Genomic DNA, 18,317 nt, shown 5'->3' on the forward strand with positions numbered 1-18,317 from the left:
AACACTGGAGGTGAGGAGTTTGAGACCAGCCTGGTCAACAAGGTGAAACCCCATCTCTACTAAAATTAGCCAGGCGTGGTGGTGAGCACCTGTAATCCCAGCTACTCAGGAGGCTGAGGCAGGAGAATCGCTTGAACCCGGGAGGCGGAAGTTGCAGTGAACTGAGGTCGTGACATTGCACTCCAGCCTGGGTGACAGAAGGAGATTCTGTCTCAAAAAAATAAATAAACAAAATAAAATAAATGCACAGCATCTGAATCTTTCCCATTTCATTCCTAGAGATCATTAAAACCCACGTCTCCTGAGTTTATTTCTGTCTGTGACAGTTTCTCAATTTTTCCTTGTTTTTTTGTGACCCTAACACTTCTGAAGAGTCCTGGTTAAGAATTTTGTACAATGTCTTTCTATTAGCTGTTTTCTAACTTTTCTCATGATTAGACTGTGCAGGGGAAGATCACCTCCAACTTCCCCTTACCTCTTATGTGGGCTCTCAGACTGGATCTAGGAACCAAATGGACACCAAGCAGATTGACAAGAGAAAAGCATACAAAACTGATCAGTTTTACATGTCATGGTGCAAAAATAATTGCGGTTTTGGCGTTGTTGAAATTTGCCATTTGATATTGGAATACATTCTTAAATGTGGTTATGTTATACATCATTTTAATGCACATTTCTTTTTTTGGCTAATGACATTACTTGCTGTTTATTTTATGTTTATTCTAGACTATGAAAGTGATGTTAGACAAAAAGTAGATTTGAGCAATTTTACTATTCGAGTTCAAAATGGGTTGTAAAGCAGCGGAGACAACTCTCAAACATCAACAATGCATGTGGCCCAGGAACTGCTAATGAATGTACAGTGCAGTGGTGGTTCAAGAAGTTTTGCAAAGAAGACAAGAGCCTTGAAGATGAGGAGCGTAGTGGCTGGCCGTGGGAAGTTGACAACGACCAATTGAGAGCAATCATGGAAACTGATCCTTTTATAACTACACGAGAAGTTGCCAAAGAACTCAATGTCGACTGTTCTACAGTGGTTTGGCATTTGAAGCAAATTGGAAAAGTGAAAACACTCAAAAAGTGGGTACCTCGAGCTGAGTGAAAATTTAACAAATCATTATTTTTAAGTGTTCTTTTATTCTACGCAACAATAATGAACTCTTTCTCCATCAAATTGTAGCATGCGACCAAAAGTGGATTTTATATGACAATCAGCCACCACCAGCTCAGTGGCTGGACGACCAAGAAGAAACTTCAAAGCACTTTCTAAAGCCAAACTTGGACCAAAGGAAGGACATGGCCACTGCTTGGTGGTGTGCCACCGGTCTGATCCACTACAGCTTTCTGAATCCCAGCCTAATCATTACATCTGAGAAGCTTGCTCAGCAAATTGACAAGATGCACCAAAAACTGCAGCCAGCATTGGTCAACAGAAAGGGCCCAATTCTTCTCCATGACAATGTGTGTCTGCACGTCGCACAACCAATGCCTCAAAAGTTGAGTGAATTGGACTATGAAGTTTTGCCTCATCTACCATATTCACCTGAACTCTTGCCAACTGACTACCACTTCTTCAAGCATCTGGGCAGCCTTTTGCAGAAAAATGCTTTCACAACCAGCAGGATGCAGAAAATGCTTTTCAAGAGTTCGTTGAATCCAGAAGCACAGATGTTTACGCTACAGAAATAAACTTATTGTTGACCAAAAAAACTGTTGATTGTAATGGTTCCTATTTTGATTAATAGAGATGTGTTTGAGCCTAGTTATAATGATTTTTAAATTTATGGTCTGAAACCACAATTACTATTGTACCAACATAGGGATCTTCACAAGGGAGTGATGTCTGAAGAAGTGGCCAAAGCAAGACGCTTTCATACTTTTTAAGACAAATAATGATTAAATTATGAAGAAATGACAGGCCAAAGGGGACCTGTTGGGGCAGTTAATTCTAGTGAGTCACTAGGGGATATATGGGAGATGTCAAGCCAGTGGAAAGTAAGAGTTGTGGCTGGGCACAGTGGCTCACACCGGTAATCCCAGCACTTTAGGAGGCTGAGACGGGTGGATCACGGTGAAGAGAGGTAAAGAGACTGAGACCATCCTAGCCAACATGGTGAAACCCCATCTCTACTAAAGATACAAAAATTACCTGGGCATAGCGGCATGTGCCTGTATTCTTAGCTACTCAGGAGGCTGAGGTGCAGGAGAATGACTTGAACCCGGGAGGCGGAGGTTGCAGGGAACTGAGATCGTACCACTCCAGCCTGGCGACAGAACGAGACTCCATCTAAAATAAATAAATAAATAAAGGGTTGCTTAAGAAAATTTATTTTTCAGGCCCTTTGCAGCCCTAATTTTCAGTCTCTGGTGATAAGGGACTCTTTTCTTTTTTTTTTTTTTTTTTTTTATTATTATACTTTAAGTTCTAGGGTACACGTGCATGACGTTTATATCATGTATAACTCCCCAATGCAATCCCTCCCTCCTCCCCCCTCCCCATGATAGGCCCCAGTGTGTGATGTTCCCCTTCCCGAGTCCAAGTGATCTCATTGTTCAGTTCCCACCTATGAGTGAGAACATGCGGTGTTTGGTTTTCTCTTCTTGTGATAGTTTGCTAAGAATGATGGTTTCCAGCTGCATCCATGTCCCTACAAAGGACGCAAACTCATCCTTTTTTATGGCTGCATAGTATTCCATGGTGTATATGTGCCACATTTTCTTAATCCAGTCTGTCACAGATGGACATTTGGGTTGATTCCAAGTCTTTGCTATTGTGAATAGTGCCGCAATAAACATACGTGTGCATGTGTCTTTGTAGTAGAGTAATTTATAATCCTTTGGGTATATACCCAGTAGTGGGATGGCTGGGTCATATGGTACATCTAGTTCTAGATCCTTGAGGAATCGCCATACTGTTTTCCATAATGGTTGAACTAGTTTACAATCCCACCAACAGTGTAAAAGTGTTCCTATTTCTCCACATCCTCTCCAACACCTGTTGTTTCCTGACTTCTTAATGATTGCCATTCTAACTGGTGTGAGATGGTATCTCATTGTAGTTTTGATTTGCATTTCTCTGATGGCGAGTGATGATGAGCATTTTTTCATGTGTCTGTTGGCTGTATGGATGTCTTCTTTTGAGAAATGTCTGTTCATATCCTTTCCCCACTTTTTGATGGGGTTGTTTGTTTTTTTTCTTGTATATTTGTTTGAGTTCTTTGTAGATTCTGGATATTAGCCCTTTGTCAGATGAGTAGGTTGCAAAAATTTTTTCCCATTCTGTAGGTTGCCTGTTCACTCTGATGGTAGTTTCTTTAGTGGTGCAAAAGCTCTTTAGTTTAATTAGATCCCATGTGTCAATTTTTGCTTTTGCTGCCGTTGCTTTTGGTGTTTTAGACATGAAGTCCTTGCCCATGCCTATGTCCTGAATGGTACTACCTAGATTTTCTTCTAGGGTTTTTATGGTATTAGGTCTAACATTTAAGTCTCTAATCCATCTTGAATTAATTTTCGTATAAGGGGTAAGGAAAGGATCCAGTTTCAGCTTTCTACTTATGGCTAGCCAATTTTCCCAGCACCATTTATTAAATAGGGAATCCTTTCCCCATTTCTTGTTTGTCTCAGGTTTGTCAAAGATCAGATGGCTGTAGATGTGTGGTATTATTTCTGAGGACTCTGTTCTGTTCCATTGGTCTATATCTCTGTTGTGGTACCAGTACCATGCTGTTTTGGTTACTGTAGCCTTGTAGTATAGTTTGAAGTCAGGTAGCGTGACGCCTCCAGCTTTGTCCTTTTGACTTAGGATTGTCTTGGCAATGCGGGCTCTTTTTTGGTTCCATATGAACTTTAAAGCAGTTTTTTCCAATTCTGTGAAGAAAGTCATTGGTAGCTTGATGGGGATGGCATTGAATCTATAAATCACCTTGGGCAGTATGGCCATTTTCACGATATTGATTCTTCCTATCCATGAGCATGGTATGTTCTTCCATTTGTTTGTGTCCTCTTTGATTTCACTGAGCAGTGGTTTGTAGTTCTCCTTGAAGAGGTCCTTGACATCCCTTGTAAGCTGGATTCCTAGGTATTTTATTCTCTTTGAAGCAATTGTGAATGGAAGTTCATTCCTGATTTGGCTCTCTGCTTGTCTGTTACTGGTGTATAAGAATGCTTGTGATTTTTGCACATTAATTTTGTATCCTGAGACTTTGCTGAAGTTGCTTATCAGCTTAAGGAGATTTTGGGCTGAGACGATGGGGTTTTCTAAATATACAATCATGTCATCTGCAAACAGGGACAATTTGACTTCTTCTTTTCCTAACTGGATACCCTTGATTTCTTTCTCTTGCCTGATTGCCCTAGCCAGAACTTCCAACACGATGTTGAATAGGAGTGGTGAGAGAGGGCATCCCTGTCTTGTGCCAGTTTTCAAAGGGAATTTTTCCAGTTTTTGCCCATTCAGTATGATATTAGCTGTGGGTTTGTCATAAATAGCTCTTATTATTTTGAGGTACGTTCCATCAATACCAAATTTATTGAGCGTTTTTAGCATAAAGGGCTGTTGAATTTTGTCAAAAGCCTTTTCTGCATCTATTGAGATAATTATGTGGTTCTTGTCTTTGGTTCTGTTTATATGCTGGATTACGTTTATTGATTTGCGAATGTTGAACCAGCCTTGCATCCCAGGGATGAAGCCCACTTGATCATGGTGGATAAGCTTTTTGATGTGCTGCTGAATCCGGTTTGCCAGTATTTTATTGAGGATTTTTGCATCGATGTTCATCAGGGATATTGGTCTAAAATTCTCTTTTTTTGTTGTGTCTCTGCCAGGCTTTGGTATCAGGATGATGTTGGCCTCATAAAAAGAGTTAGGGAGGATTCCCTCTTTTTCTATTGATTGAAATAGTTTCAGAAGGAATGGTACCAGCTCCTCCTTGTACCTCTGGTAGAATTCAGCTGTGAATCCATCTGGTCCTGGACTTTTTTTGGTGGGTAGGCTATTAATTGTTGCCTCAATTTCAGAGCCTGCTATTGGTCTATTCAGGGATTCAACTTCTTCCTGGTTTAGTCTTGGGAGAGTGTAAGTGTCCAGGAAATTATCCATTTCTTCTAGATTTTCTAGTTGATTTGCGTAGAGGCATTTATAGTATTCTCTGATGGTTGTTTGTATTTCTGTGGGGTCGGTGGTGATATCCCCTTTATCATTTTTATTGCGTCTATTTGATTCTTCTCTCTTTTCTTCTTTATTAGTCTAGCTAGCGGTCTGTCAATTTTGTTTATCTTTTCAAAAAACCAACTCCTGGATTCATTGATTTTTTGGAGGGTTTTTTGTGTCTCTATCTCCTTCAGTTCTGCTCTGATCTTAGTTATTTCTTGCCTTCTGCTAGCTTTTGAATGTGTTTGCTCTTGCCTCTCTAGTTCTTTTAATTGTGATGTTAGAGTGTCAATTTTAGATCTCTCCTGCTTTCTCTTGTGGGCATTTAGTGCTATAAATTTCCCTCTACACACTGCTTTAAATGTGTCCCAGAGATTCTGGTATGTTGTATCTTTGTTCTCATTGGTTTCAAAGAACATCTTTATTTCTGCTTTCATTTCGTTATGTACCCAGTAGTCATTCAGGAGCAGGTTGTTCAGTTTCCATGTAGTTGAGCGGTTTTGATTGAGTTTCTTAGTCCTGAGTTCTAGTTTGATTGCACTGTGGTCTGAGAGACAGTTTGTTATAATTTCAGTTCTTGTACATTTGCTGAGGAGTGCTTTACTTCCAATTATGTGGTCAATTTTGGAATAAGTGCGATGTGGTGCTGAGAAGAATGTATATTCTGTTGATTTGGGGTGGAGAGTTCTATAGATGTCTATTAGGTCCGCTTGGTGCAGAGATGAGTTCAATTCCTGGATATCCTTGTTAACTTTCTGTCTCGTTGATCTGTCTAATGTTGACAGTGGAGTGTTGAAGTCTCCCATTATTATTGTATGGGAGTCTAAGTCTCTTTGTAGGTCTCTAAGGACTTGCTTTATGAATCTGGGTGCTCCTGTATTGGGTGCATAGATATTTAGGAGAGTTAGCTCTTCCTGTTGAATTGATCCCTTTACCATTATGTAATGGCCTTCTTTGTCTCTTTTGATCTTTGATGGTTTAAAGTCTGTTTTATCAGAGACTAGGATTGCAACCCCTGCTTTTTTTTGTTCTCCATTTGCTTGGTAGATCTTCCTCCATCCCTTTATTTTGAGCCTATGTATGTCTCTGCATGTGAGATGGGTCTCCTGAATACAGCAGACTGATGGGTCTTGACTCTTTATCCAGTTTGCCAGTCTGTGTCTTTTAATTGGAGCATTTAGTCCATTGACATTTAAGGTTAATATTGTTATGTGTGAACTTGATCCTGTCATTATGATATTAACTGGTTATTTTGCTCGTTAGTTGATGCAGTTTCTTCCTAGCCTCGATGGTCTTTACATTTTGGCATGTTTTTGCAATGGCTGGTACCGGTTGTTCCTTTCCATGTTTAGGGCTTCCTTCAGGGTCTCTTGTAAGGCAGGCCTGGTGGTGACAAAATCTCTAAGCATTTGCTTATCTGTAAAGGATTTTATTTCTCCTTCACTGATGAAGCTTAGTTTGGCTGGATATGAAATTCTCGGTTGAAAATTCTTTTCTTTAAGAACGTTGAATATTGGCCCCCACTCTCTTCTGGCTTGTAGAGTTTCTGCCGAGAGGTCTGCTGTTATTCTGATGGGCTTCCCTTTGTGGGTAACCCGACCTTTCTCTCTGGCTGCCCTTAAGATTTTTTCCTTCATTTCAACTTTGGTGAATCTGGCAATTATGTGTCTTGGAGTTGCTCTTCTGGAGGAGTATCTTTGTGGCGTTCTCTGTATTTCCTGAATTTGAATGTTGGCCTGCCCTACTAGGTTGGGGAAGTTCTCCTGGATGATATCCTGAAGAGTGTTTTCCAACTTGGTTCCATTTTCCCCCTCACTTTCAGGCACCCCAATCAGACGTAGATTTGGTCTTTTTACATAATCCCATACTTCTTGCAGGCTTTGTTCATTTCTTTTTCTTCTTTTTTCTTTTGGTTTTCTCTTCTCGCTTCATTTCATTCATTTGATCCTCAATCGCTGATACTCTTTCCTCCAGTTGATCGAGTTGGTTACCGAAGCTTGTGCATTTGTCACGTATTTCTCGTGTCATGGTTTTCATCTCTGTCATTTCGTTTATGATCTTCTCTGCATTAATTAGTCTAGCTGTCAATTCTTCCACTTTTTTTTCAAGATTTTTAGTTTCTTTGCGCTGGGTACGTAATTCCTCCTTTAGCTCTGAGAGGTTTGATGGACTGAAGCCTTCTTCTCTCATCTCGTCAAAGTCATTCTCTGACCAGCTTTGATCCGTTGCTGGCGATGGGCTGCGCTCCTTTGCAGGGGGAGATGCGCTCTTATTTTTTGAATTTCCAGCTTTTCTGCCCTGCTTCTTCCCCATCTTTGTGGTTTTATCTGTCTCTGGACTTTGATGATGGTGACGTACTGATGGGGTTTTGGTATAGGTGTCCTTCCTGTTTGATAGTTTTCCGTCTGACAGTCAGAAGGACTGTCTGTTGGTCTGTTAGAGATTGCTTGAGGTCCACTCCAGACCCTGTTTGCCTGGGTATCAGCAGCAGAGGTTGCCGAAGATAGAATATTGCTGAGCAGCGAGTGTACCTGTCTGATTCTTTCTTTGGAAGTTTCCTCTCAGGGGTGATGCCACCCTGTGAGGTGTGGGGTATCAGACTGCCCCTAGTGGGGGATGTCTCCCAGCTAGGCTACTCAGGGGTCAGGGACCCACCTGAGCAGGCAGTCTGTCCGTTCTCAGATCTCAACCTCCGCGTTAGGAGATCCACGGCTCTTCCCAAAGCTGTCAGACAGAGTCGTTCGGGTCTGCAGCGGCCCCGCTCTTTCCCCTAATGGACTGCAGCTGTGCGCTGTCCGCAGCGGTAGAGTCTACAGACAGGCAGGCTTCCTTGAGCTGCTGTGAGCTCCACCCAGTTCGAGCTTCCCAGCGGTTTTGTTTACCTACTTAAGCCTCAGCAATGGCGGGCGCCCCTCCCCCAGCCTCGCTGCTGCCTTGCGGATAGATCGCCGCAGACGGCTGTGTTAGCAGTGAGGGAGGCTCCGTGGGCGTGGGACCCTCCCGGCCAGGTGTGGGATATATTCTCCTGGTGTGCCTGTTTCCTTAAAGCGCAGTATTGGGGTGGGAGTTACCCGATTTTCCAGGTGTTGTGTGTCTCAGTTCCCCTGGCTAGGAAAAGGGATTTCCTTCCCCCTTGCGCTTCCAGGTGAGGCGATGCCTCGCCCTGCTTCAGCTCACGCTGGTCAGGCTGCAGCAGCTGACCGCACCGATTGTCCGGCACTCCCTAGAGAGATGACCCCAGTACCTCAGTTGAAAATGCAGAAATCACCGGTCTTCTGTGTCGCTCGCGCTGGGAGTTGGAGACTGGAGCTGTTCCTATTCGGCCATCTTGCTCCGCCCCCGGGACTCTTTTCTTGCCATATCACTGGGAGGAATCTTTATGGCTTGCTGCGTGCAGGAAGTGACAGGTCGGCTAGCCCTTTCTGAAGCTACAATTTCTCCAGTGTTTTTCATTCAAAATAATCAATACGCCAATTCAGGATATTTTGGGTTAGCATGTCCTTGACTCCTTTAACTGCCATTAATGGTTTTGGGGGAAGAACCCCAGAGAGGTGAAATATTTTTATCATACCAGAGATATGTGGTATCAGCATGACTTATCCCTGATAACATTAACCTTCCTCACTTCTTTAGGGTAATGTTTACCAGGCTTTTTCCACTGTAAAGATTGTTTTTTTCCCATCCTATACTTTGTTCTTTGGAAGCGAGTCACTAAGTCCAGCCCACCGTTAAGTGAGAGGAGAGGATTAAGCTTCATCTTCTGGTGGGCGGGTTTGGGGGTGGGAAAAGTGTTCACAGATATCACTTGGAATTCTTCTGTAAGGAAAATTTGTTTCTTTTCCCACACTGATTTATTTAATCACCTGTTTTCATCAGTATGGACTAGCTTATATTTATTTCATACTTTGGTTTATAATCTGATATGAAGGTCTTCAGAAAGTTCATGGAAGTATGTATTAATATTATGAAAAAACTATACCTGGATTTCAAGCATTTTTTGCATCAAAATAAGCTTGAACAGAATCTAGTTTGAGGCACTAGGAAGGATAAGACATCAGTTTGAAAAGAGCCCCTATCAGAAAAACATGAATTCTGCTAAATTTGAAACAGGGACAAACATTGAATTAGTGGAGGAGAAACAAATATCAAATTGAAGCGTGGGTGGAAGAATGGTGGAATCACAGATGCTTTGTGAAACGTTTATGAGGACAATGCCCCAAAGAAATTAGCAGTTTACAAATGGATACATTGTTTTAAGAAGGGAGGAGATGAGATGATGTTTAAAATGAAGCTGGCAGGGGCAGAGTATCCGCATCAGTTTGCAAGGAAAAAATTCATCTTGGTCTTGCCCTAATGGAAGAGGACTGGCAATTAAGAGCAAAAACAATAGCCAACACCATAGACATCTCAGCTGGTTCAGCTTACACAATGCTGACTGAAAAAGTTAAAACTTTCTACTGAATGAGGGCCAAAACCATTGCACCCAGATCAGCTGCAGACAAGAGCAGAGATTTCCATGGAAATTTTAGACAAGTGGGATGAAGATCCTGAAGCATTTCTTCAAAGACATGTAACAGGAGATGGAACATGGCTTCACCAGTACAATCCTAAAGACAAAGCAGTGGCTACCAAGTGGCAGAAGGGGTCTAGTTACAGCAAGACCAGTCAAGAGCAAAGATCATGGCAACTGTTTTTTGGAGATACTCAAGGCATTTTGCTTGTTGACTTTCTGGAGGGCCAATGAACAATAACGTGCTTATTATGAAAGTGTTTTCAGAAAGTTGGGACCAAAGCTTTAGCAGAAAGCTTTAAAAAAAAAAAAAAAAAAAAAAGCTTTAGCCCAGGAAAGCATCACCAGAGAGTCCTTCTCCACCACGACAACGCTCCTGCTCATTCCTCTTATCAAACGAGGGCAATTTTGCAAGTTTTGCTCTTGTGCAATGGTGCAATCTTGGCTCACCACAACCTCCGACTCCTGGGTTCAAGTGATTCTTCTGCCTCGGCCTCCTGAGTGCTGGGATTATAGGCATGCGCCACCACACTCGGCTAATTTTGTATTTTTAGTAATCGGGGTTTCTCCATGTTAGTCAGGCTGGTCTCGAACTCCCGACTTCAGGTCATCTGTCCGCCTCTGCCTCCCAGAGTGCTGAGATTACAGGCACGAGCCACTGCGCCTGGCCTTGCAAATGTTTCTATTGGAAATCATTAGGCTTCACCTTACAGTTCTGATTTGGCTCCTTCTGACTGTTGTTTGTTTGTTTTCTAATCTTAAAAAAATCTTTAAAGGGCACCCATTTTTTTCTTCCATTAATAATGTAAAAAATGCTGTATTATCACAGTTGAATTCCCAAGACCCTCAGTTCTTTAGGGATGGACTAAATGGCTGGCGTCATCACTTATAAGTGTCTTGAACTTGATGGAGCTTCTGTTAAGAAATAAACTTTGTATTTTTAATTTTTACCTTTCTTACTTTTTTTTTTGAGACAGAGTTTTGCCCTTGTTGCCCAGGCTGGAGTGCAATGGTGCGATCTTGGCTCACCGCAACCTCCGCCTTCCGGGTTCAAGCGACTCTCCTGCCTCAGTCTCTCGAGTAGCTGGGATTACAGGCTTGCATCACCACACCTGGCTAATTTTGTATTTTTAGTAGAGATGGGGTTTCTCCATGTTGATCAGGCTGGTCTCGAACTCCTGACCTCAGGTGATCTGCCCACCTCAGCCTCCCAAAGTGCTGGGATCACAGGCATGAACCACTGTGCCCAGCCCAAATTTTTATCTTTAAATTGCGTTTTTTCCATGAACTTGTTAAAGTCCCCTCATACTACTCTGTTTATTGCTTGAATTCTTCCAGTTTTGGCCATTGGTAGCTTTTTCACATTGGCTGCTGTGTCTCTTTGACGTGCACCCATCCTCTGTTCTGGTTTCTGTTTCTTCGTTGTTGGTTTTTTTCTTTTTTTCCTTTGAGACAGTCTCACTGTGTCTCTCAGGCTGGAGTGCAGTAGTGCAGTCTTGGCTCACTGTAACCTCCGCCTCCCGGGTTCAAGTGATTCTCCTGCCTCAGCCTCCCAAGTAACTGAGATTACAAGCACCCATCACCACACCCAGCTAATTTTTGTATTTTTAGTAGAGACAGGGTTTCACCATGTTGGCCTGGCTGGTCTTGAACTCCTGACCTCAGGTGATCTGTCTGCCTCAGCCCCCCAGAGTGCTGGGATTACAGGCCTGAGCCACAGCACCCAGCCTGTTGGTTTTTTTGGTGTTTCCTTACTTTCTTACACTACAGGATGCCCCAGGCTCATCTACGCTTTCTCTACCTCAGGCCTAGAATCAGCCATTTATTCTAGGAACTCAAACCAGCAATCTTTGGCCAGCAGCACAATAAACATGATGTTCAGAGCAGCTAAAAGATGACCTGTTTGAAAATAGGCTCAGCATACAAAAATTAGCTGGGCATGGTGGCAGGCACCTGTAACTCCAGCTACTTGGAAGGCTGAGGCACAAGAACCTCTGAAACCTGGGAGGTGGAGGTTGCAGTGAGCCGAGATTGTGCCACTGCACTCCAGCCTGGCTAATTAGAAAAAAAAAAATTGTTTTTAAGATGGGGTCTCACTATGTTGCCCAGGCTGATCTCACACTCTTGGGCTCAAGCAATCCTTCAACCTGGGCCTCCCAAAGTGCTGGGATTACAGGCATGAGCCACTGCACCCAGCTGAATTTGTATGTTTCATAAAAATCTGAACAATTACTATTTTTCTGTACTCCTTGCTCCCTCTTTCCCTTTTCACATATATTTGGCTATCTGTTGCTGTCACACAGCTCACTGTTAACTCTTTTTGAAAATTTTTTGTTCTCTCTTTTATTTTGGATAGTATATATCGCTGTCTTCAAGTTCACTAATCTTTCCTTCTGCAATGTCTAATTTGCCATTAATCTCATCCACTTTTTTTATCTTAGTCATTATATTTTTCATCTTTAGAAGCATGATTTGGGTCTTTAAAAAATATCATCCATTGGAGTTAGAGCTGAAAAAAGAAAAATAAAAATATAATCTATGTCTCTTCTTAACTTTTTGAACATATGGAGTACAGTTATAGTAACTGTTTTTGATGTTCTTGTCTGCTAATTCTAACATCTGTGCCATTTCTGGATCAGTTTAAGGTGACTGATTTCTCCCTCAGTGTGGGTCTTTTCTTGCCATTTTGTGTGCTGTTAGTTCAACTGGATGCTAGACACTGTGGATTTTACCTTGTGTTGCTGGATATTTTATTACTCCTATAAATATTCTTGAGCTTTGTTCTGGGATGTAGTTAAGCTGCTTAGAAGAAGCTTGATCCTTTCAGGTCTGGCTGTCAAGATTCGTTAGGTCAGATCAGAGCAATATTTTTTTTCTAGGGCTGATTATTCCCTATGACTGAGGCAAGAGCTTTTTTTTGCTTCAACTACCAGTGTCTCTGAATTACTAGGTTTCTAGTCTGGCTGGTAGAAACAGGTGCCCTTCTCAGCCGTCTGTGAACCCAGGTGCTGTTCTCACTAGTCTTTTCTGATCATTCTTTCTGTGATGTCTGGTAGTTTCCTGACACGCTTGCACTGATCAGTACTCAAACAGACCCTCCACAGAAGTCTGGAGTTTTCTCCTTTCCTGCTTTCTGTTGTCTGTCACTTTGTCTTGTGAACACCCACTGTCTTGGCCTCCCCAGTTCAGGGAGCCTGCCCTCCTCCTTGTTTCCTCTCCCTGTGCCTAGGCACTTGCTTGAGGTGGTGTGCCGGGCAGTCATAGGGCTGCCACAGGGATCATTAGCTTTTATTGCCTCGTGTCCACTGGCCTGAGAACTGTTGTTTCCTATCTTTTTTCTGGATTTTGGTTGTGTCAAGTGGGAGGGTAAATCCATTTCCTTTTACTCCATCTGCTAGAAGAAGTGTCCACTGACTTTTAATATTTTTCTTTCAAAACCCACATTAGAAGGAACCCTTCCTCTGTAACAACAACCGGCAGCTTGACCAAGTGTGTTCCCATTGTCCTGTGACTCCTCTCCTTTTCAAAGCAAGCCTGCGAGGTGGATACCATATCCCCATTTTACAGATAAGGAGACAGAGCCTCAGAGAGGTGAAGGGACTTGTCCAAGGTCACACAGACCCCCATTGTAGTGGGAGGTGGGCTTGATCCTGGCTCTGCCTGGACAGACTCTGTGACCTTGGTAGTTCCCAGCTGTACGGATTGTACAGACTGTGTGACCTGCTGTAGTTCCCAGCAGGGAAAACAGAGCCATATGGTGTAAGGGTTGGTATTACTGTTTTTATTTTTAATTTTTATTTAAAAATTTTTTTTGGTGGGAAGTAGACAGGTGGGCTTCGAGAGTGGTATTTCTGGGCTCACAGCGTTACTGAGCTGGGGTGCCTGGAGAGAATCAGGGATCTCTGTGAGTGGTCTTCTGACTGCGCCCCCATTCAGAAGAGAAGGAAATATGTTTTTCTTTTCTTTTCTTTTCTTTTTTTTTTTTTTTTTGAGATGTGGGTCTCACTTTGTTGCCCACACTGGAATGCAGTGGTGCGATCTTGGCTCACTGCCTCCTGGGTTCAAGTGATTCTCATGCCTCAGCCTCCTAAGTAGCTGGGATTACAGGCGCGTGCCACCACGCCCAGCTAATTTTTTGTATATTTGGTAGAGATGGGGTTTTGCCATGTTGGCCAGGCTGGACTTGAACTCCTGACCTCAAGTGGTCCACCCTCCTTGGTCTCCCAAAGTGCTGGGATTATAGGTGTGAGCCCCTGCACCTGGTCAGAGAGTGTGTCTTCTTATCTAATGCATCTGCCAGAGAATCAGGCTTCTTGCTAGAGCTGTGGAGTTGGGAGTCTGAAACCCCTGAAATCTCAGGGATAATGGGGAGTTACTGGCACCCAGTGTCAGAGAGGGCGGGGTGAGAGGAGGGAGGAGCCAGAAGGTTAGAGGGTAGCCTTGTGGAAGCTGTGGGCGGAGCACGCTGAGGTGGGGGCTACACCAGCGCCGCCCCCCCCCATCTCCTGGTTTGTGTGATTATCCCTGCTTCTCCCACTTCTGGGTGGAAAAGGTGGGGAAATAAATTCACGAAGCCGTGAGTAGGTGAGGTGTTAGGGAGACAGCTTGCCAGGGTGGGCAGCACAGATGACTGGCGGGTGGGGAGGGAGGTGGTGGGAGGTGAATGTGCAGATCCTCAGGTCTCCGAGAAACAAGGTGGAGGGGGCTAGCCTGGTGTGCAGAGTTGCAGGTGGGGGCACTGGTGAGTGATACCTGAGGCACAGGTGTTTCCTGGGAAGAAGGGGATGTGGTCTTTTCCTGGCCATGGGGGAGGCTTTGAAATGTTCTTGGAGAATTTCTTTTATAGTGAGATTCTTTTTAGATTGAGTTTTTTAAAGTGTGGAATGGCACAGAATAGTGCCATTTATTAAGTGCCTACTGTATGCTCAGAACCCATTTCACATGCATCAACCTGTTTCATTCTCCCAATTCTCACATAAGGTAGGTACTATTCCATTTCACAGGTGCAGAATTTGAGGCTCAGGCCATGGGGATGGCTCACTCAAGCACCCCGTGCTTTGTGTTGTGTGTGTGGTGGTTTTTTTGTTGTTGTTGTTTGTTTGTTTGAGACGGGCTCACTTTGTCACCCAGGCTGGAGTATAGCGGCACAGTCATAGCTCATAGCTCACTGCAGCCTCAACCTCCCCAGCTCAAGTGATCCTCCTGCCTCGGCCTCCCAAAGTGCTAGGATTACAGATGTGACCCACCAGCCTGCTTTGTTGTTATTGTTATTGTCTTGCTCTTTTGCCCATGCTGGAGTGCGGTGGTGCAATCTTGGCTCACTGCAGTCTCCTAGGCTGAAGCCATCCTCCCACCTCAGCCTCCTGTCTCAGCCTCCTGAGTAGCTGGGATTACAGGCATGCACCAACCACGCCCAGCTAATTTTTTGTATTTTTTGTAGAGATGGAGTTCCACCATGTTGCCCAGCTGGTCAGGTGATCTGCCCACTTCTGCCTCCAAGAGTGCTGGGATTACAGGCATGAGCTTACTTATTTTAATGCAAGATGTTCATAGGGGGCTGGAGCCTGTTTAGACAGAATTCATGGGAGGGGCTTGACCTCAGCTCAGGAGATTTGGAGAGGGATGAGAGAAGAGAATAGGATATTTAAGATTGTGCCAAACACAGTATTAGGTTCCTATATACATTCTGCATGGTAGATACTATTGAGTGAACTGGTATCATTTTGACTACTCCAATAGTAACTCCCCTTCCTGTGGGAAGCTAGAGCTTCTGTTAGTATTTGTATGTTAACCGTCCCAATTTTTTTTTTTTTTTTTTTTTTTCAGTGGGGTCTTGCGTGTCACCCAGGCTGGAGTGGTGGAGTGTGTGATCTCAGCTCACTGCAGCCTCCGCCTCCCGGGTTCAAGCAATTCTCCTGTGTCAGGCTCCAGAGTAGTTGGAATCACAGGTGTGCACCACCACGCCTGGCTAATTTTTGTATTTTTAGTAGAGATGGGGTTTTGCCGTGTTAGCCAGGCTAGTCTTGAACTCTTGACCTCAGGTGATCCACCTGCCTTGGCCTCCCAAAGTGCTGGGATTACAGGTGTGAGCCACTGCGCCTGGCCCCATTGTCCCAATTTTTAAATGTTGGCATCTAATTGAAAACAAAAAAAATCATGTGGGCCAAGCAGTGCAGTTCTTGACAGCAGGTGGAAGGAGTTTCGGCAGCAGGGCTCCTGCAGTGCCAGGCTCTGTGCTAGGGTGGCTGGGGACAAAGGCAAGTCAGCCAGGATTCCCTGGAGGCTTTGATCCAGGGATGAGAGCAGCCTTCTACACGGGAAAGGAGCACTATAATAGGATTTGCTGTAATGGGATTTGACCCACGTTATCCTTGAGCTCCTTAGGTGTGAATCTGCAGAATGCATTTTGTAGCTGAAATGGAAAAAGTAAAATAATTTGCAGCAGGCTTTTTTCCCCCAAGGGCTTTTGAGTTTCCTGAGGGCTTTCCCTGTTTGATTTGAGTTATTCCATTAAATGAGTAATAATCCCATTTTCCTGGGGGTACGGGTAGCCGGCGACTGAGGCTCAAGGGAAATAAGTGTCTGAGAGTCACACAGGCTGGGATGGGGGAGAGGCCAGCCTGGGACCCAGCCCTCCTGAGTTTCCCAGCTCGCTGCAGATAGAGAGGGGGAAATGGGGACAGCCCAGAGAGATGAGACGACTCATCCAAAGACACACATCCAGGAAGCTCAAGAAGGGTTCCCAGAGTGTCCACGCACTCCTCGAGGTAATCTGAAAAATGTTTTATATTTGCACTTTTGTCTGTTTCTCAGAGTAAAAGTCCTAAAACTTGGACAGATTCTCAGAGGGGTCTGTAATTCTCGAAGAGTTAGGAGCCACTAATTTAAGCCGAGGCCTTATTGACTCCAAAGCCTGTCCTTGGGGACACCCTTCACCAGATCCTGGTTAAGAGGATGTTCTTTAAAAGTAAACCCATATAAGATCTGGGTCTGCATCCTGAAGAAAGTACACTCATGGTAAGTGGTCTGGCTATCTATTGCTATGCAGCAAATCATCCTAAAATTTAAGGGCTTATCACAACCACAATCAATGGATAGTCTTATGATTCCCCTGTGAGGAATTCTGGAAGGGCTTGGCTGGGTGATTCTGGCTTGGGTTTCTCTTATGCTTTTATTCAGACAGTGGCTAGACCTGGAACAGTGGTGGAGCAGGCCAGCTGGGAGGTGGCTGAGCCTGTCTACCTCTTCATGTCAGCTCAGGGCCTCGCTGTGTGGTTGTCTGCATGAGCAGTGAAGGCTTCTTAATAGTGTGACTGCTCAAGGTCACTGGATCATCCACAAGCTGCTCTGGGCCACGGTAGGAGTGTCCAGGCAGCCGGGTGGAAGCTGCATCACCTTTTCCGATCACTGCCACTGTAGTCACAAGATCTCTTAGGATTCATAGGGAAGGACCACAGACCCCCACCCCTCAATAGGAAACATGTCCAAGACACATTATAAGGAAGAACATAAGAGCTGGGCATGGTAGTTCATGCCTGTAATCCCAGAACTTTGGGAGGCTGAGGCGGGAGCATCACTTGAGTCCAGGAGTTTGAGACCAGCCTGGCCAACAGAGAGAGACCCTATCTCTACAAAAAATGAAAAAATTAGCCAGGCGTGGTGGTGCACACCTGTGGTCCCAGCTATGTGGGAGGTTGAGGTGGGAGGACTACTTGAGCCTGAGAGGGTGAGGCTATAGTGAGCCATGATTGTGCCACTGTACTCCAGCCTGGGCAACAGAGCGAGACTGTTAAGAAAAAATATGTAAGAACATAAGGGATGGGAGGTGACGTGACTGTGTTTGGAAAGCACAGCATGCCACAGCGTGAGAGTGCAAGTGGCAGCAAGGAGTCCAGTGTGGCTCCAGTGGAGTAGGAGGAGTAGAAGGGGGTGAGCTCAGAGAGGCCGTATGCAGCTCTGTCAAGTTTGGGCTAGTAAACCAAGGTGTGGGCTTTTCATTTCATTCTAAATGACATAGGAAGCTAATGATAGGCTTTAAGAAGGGGTGTGATGTGATCTTACATGTGTTTTAATAAAGTTACTGGGGCTGCTGTGCCTGGAGAGAAGGATTGAAGGGGACAAAAACGGAAGCAGGGAGACCAGTAAGGAGGCCACTGCAGTCATGCTGGCCAGAGATGATGGTGACGTGGACCGGGAAGGGGACTGTGGGATAGAGAGGAGTGGATGATTGCTGATATATTTTAGAGGTAGAATTATCAGAGTTTGCTGTTGGAATTGGTGGAGGATGGGAAGGTTGAGGGAAAGTCAGCTGAAGAGTGATAGTTTGCAGGACTGTGGCTTGAGTACCTAGGTTGATGGTGGTGCCATCAGCCTGATGGGGGTGCGAGTGACAGTTTGCAGGACTGTGGCTTGAGTACGTAGGTTGATGGTGGTGCCATCAACCTGATGGGGGAATAGATGTATGTGTGTGTGTGTGTGTGTGTGTGTGTGTGTGTATGAATTAGGATTTCAGTTTGGAATGTTAGGAGACTGGATTGCTGATTAGATCGTTGCACAGATGACAGTGAGGGGAAGAGGTCTGACCTGAAGATGCCCAGTTTGTAATGTCTTCCCCTAGATTTGCCTGAAGGCTTTAAGTTGGACATACGCCTCTGATTT

General features: G+C 44.3%; 1 long non-coding RNA gene across 1 annotated transcript; it reads left to right on the forward strand.

The window, feature by feature from the left end:
* Positions 1–760: 760 nt before the first annotated feature.
* LOC117064532 lies at positions 761–4,556 on the forward strand. The gene is made up of 3 exons (XR_004429514.1): positions 761–920; positions 2,003–2,004; positions 4,544–4,556. It is a non-coding gene; the product is annotated as an uncharacterized LOC117064532 (long non-coding RNA).
* The last annotated feature ends 13,761 nt before the right edge of the window (positions 4,557–18,317 follow it).

The sequence above is a fragment of the Trachypithecus francoisi genome, unplaced genomic scaffold, assembly GCF_009764315.1.
Source record: "Trachypithecus francoisi isolate TF-2019V2 unplaced genomic scaffold, Tfra_2.0 Lachesis_group2, whole genome shotgun sequence".
Classification (NCBI taxonomy): domain Eukaryota; kingdom Metazoa; phylum Chordata; class Mammalia; order Primates; family Cercopithecidae; genus Trachypithecus; species Trachypithecus francoisi.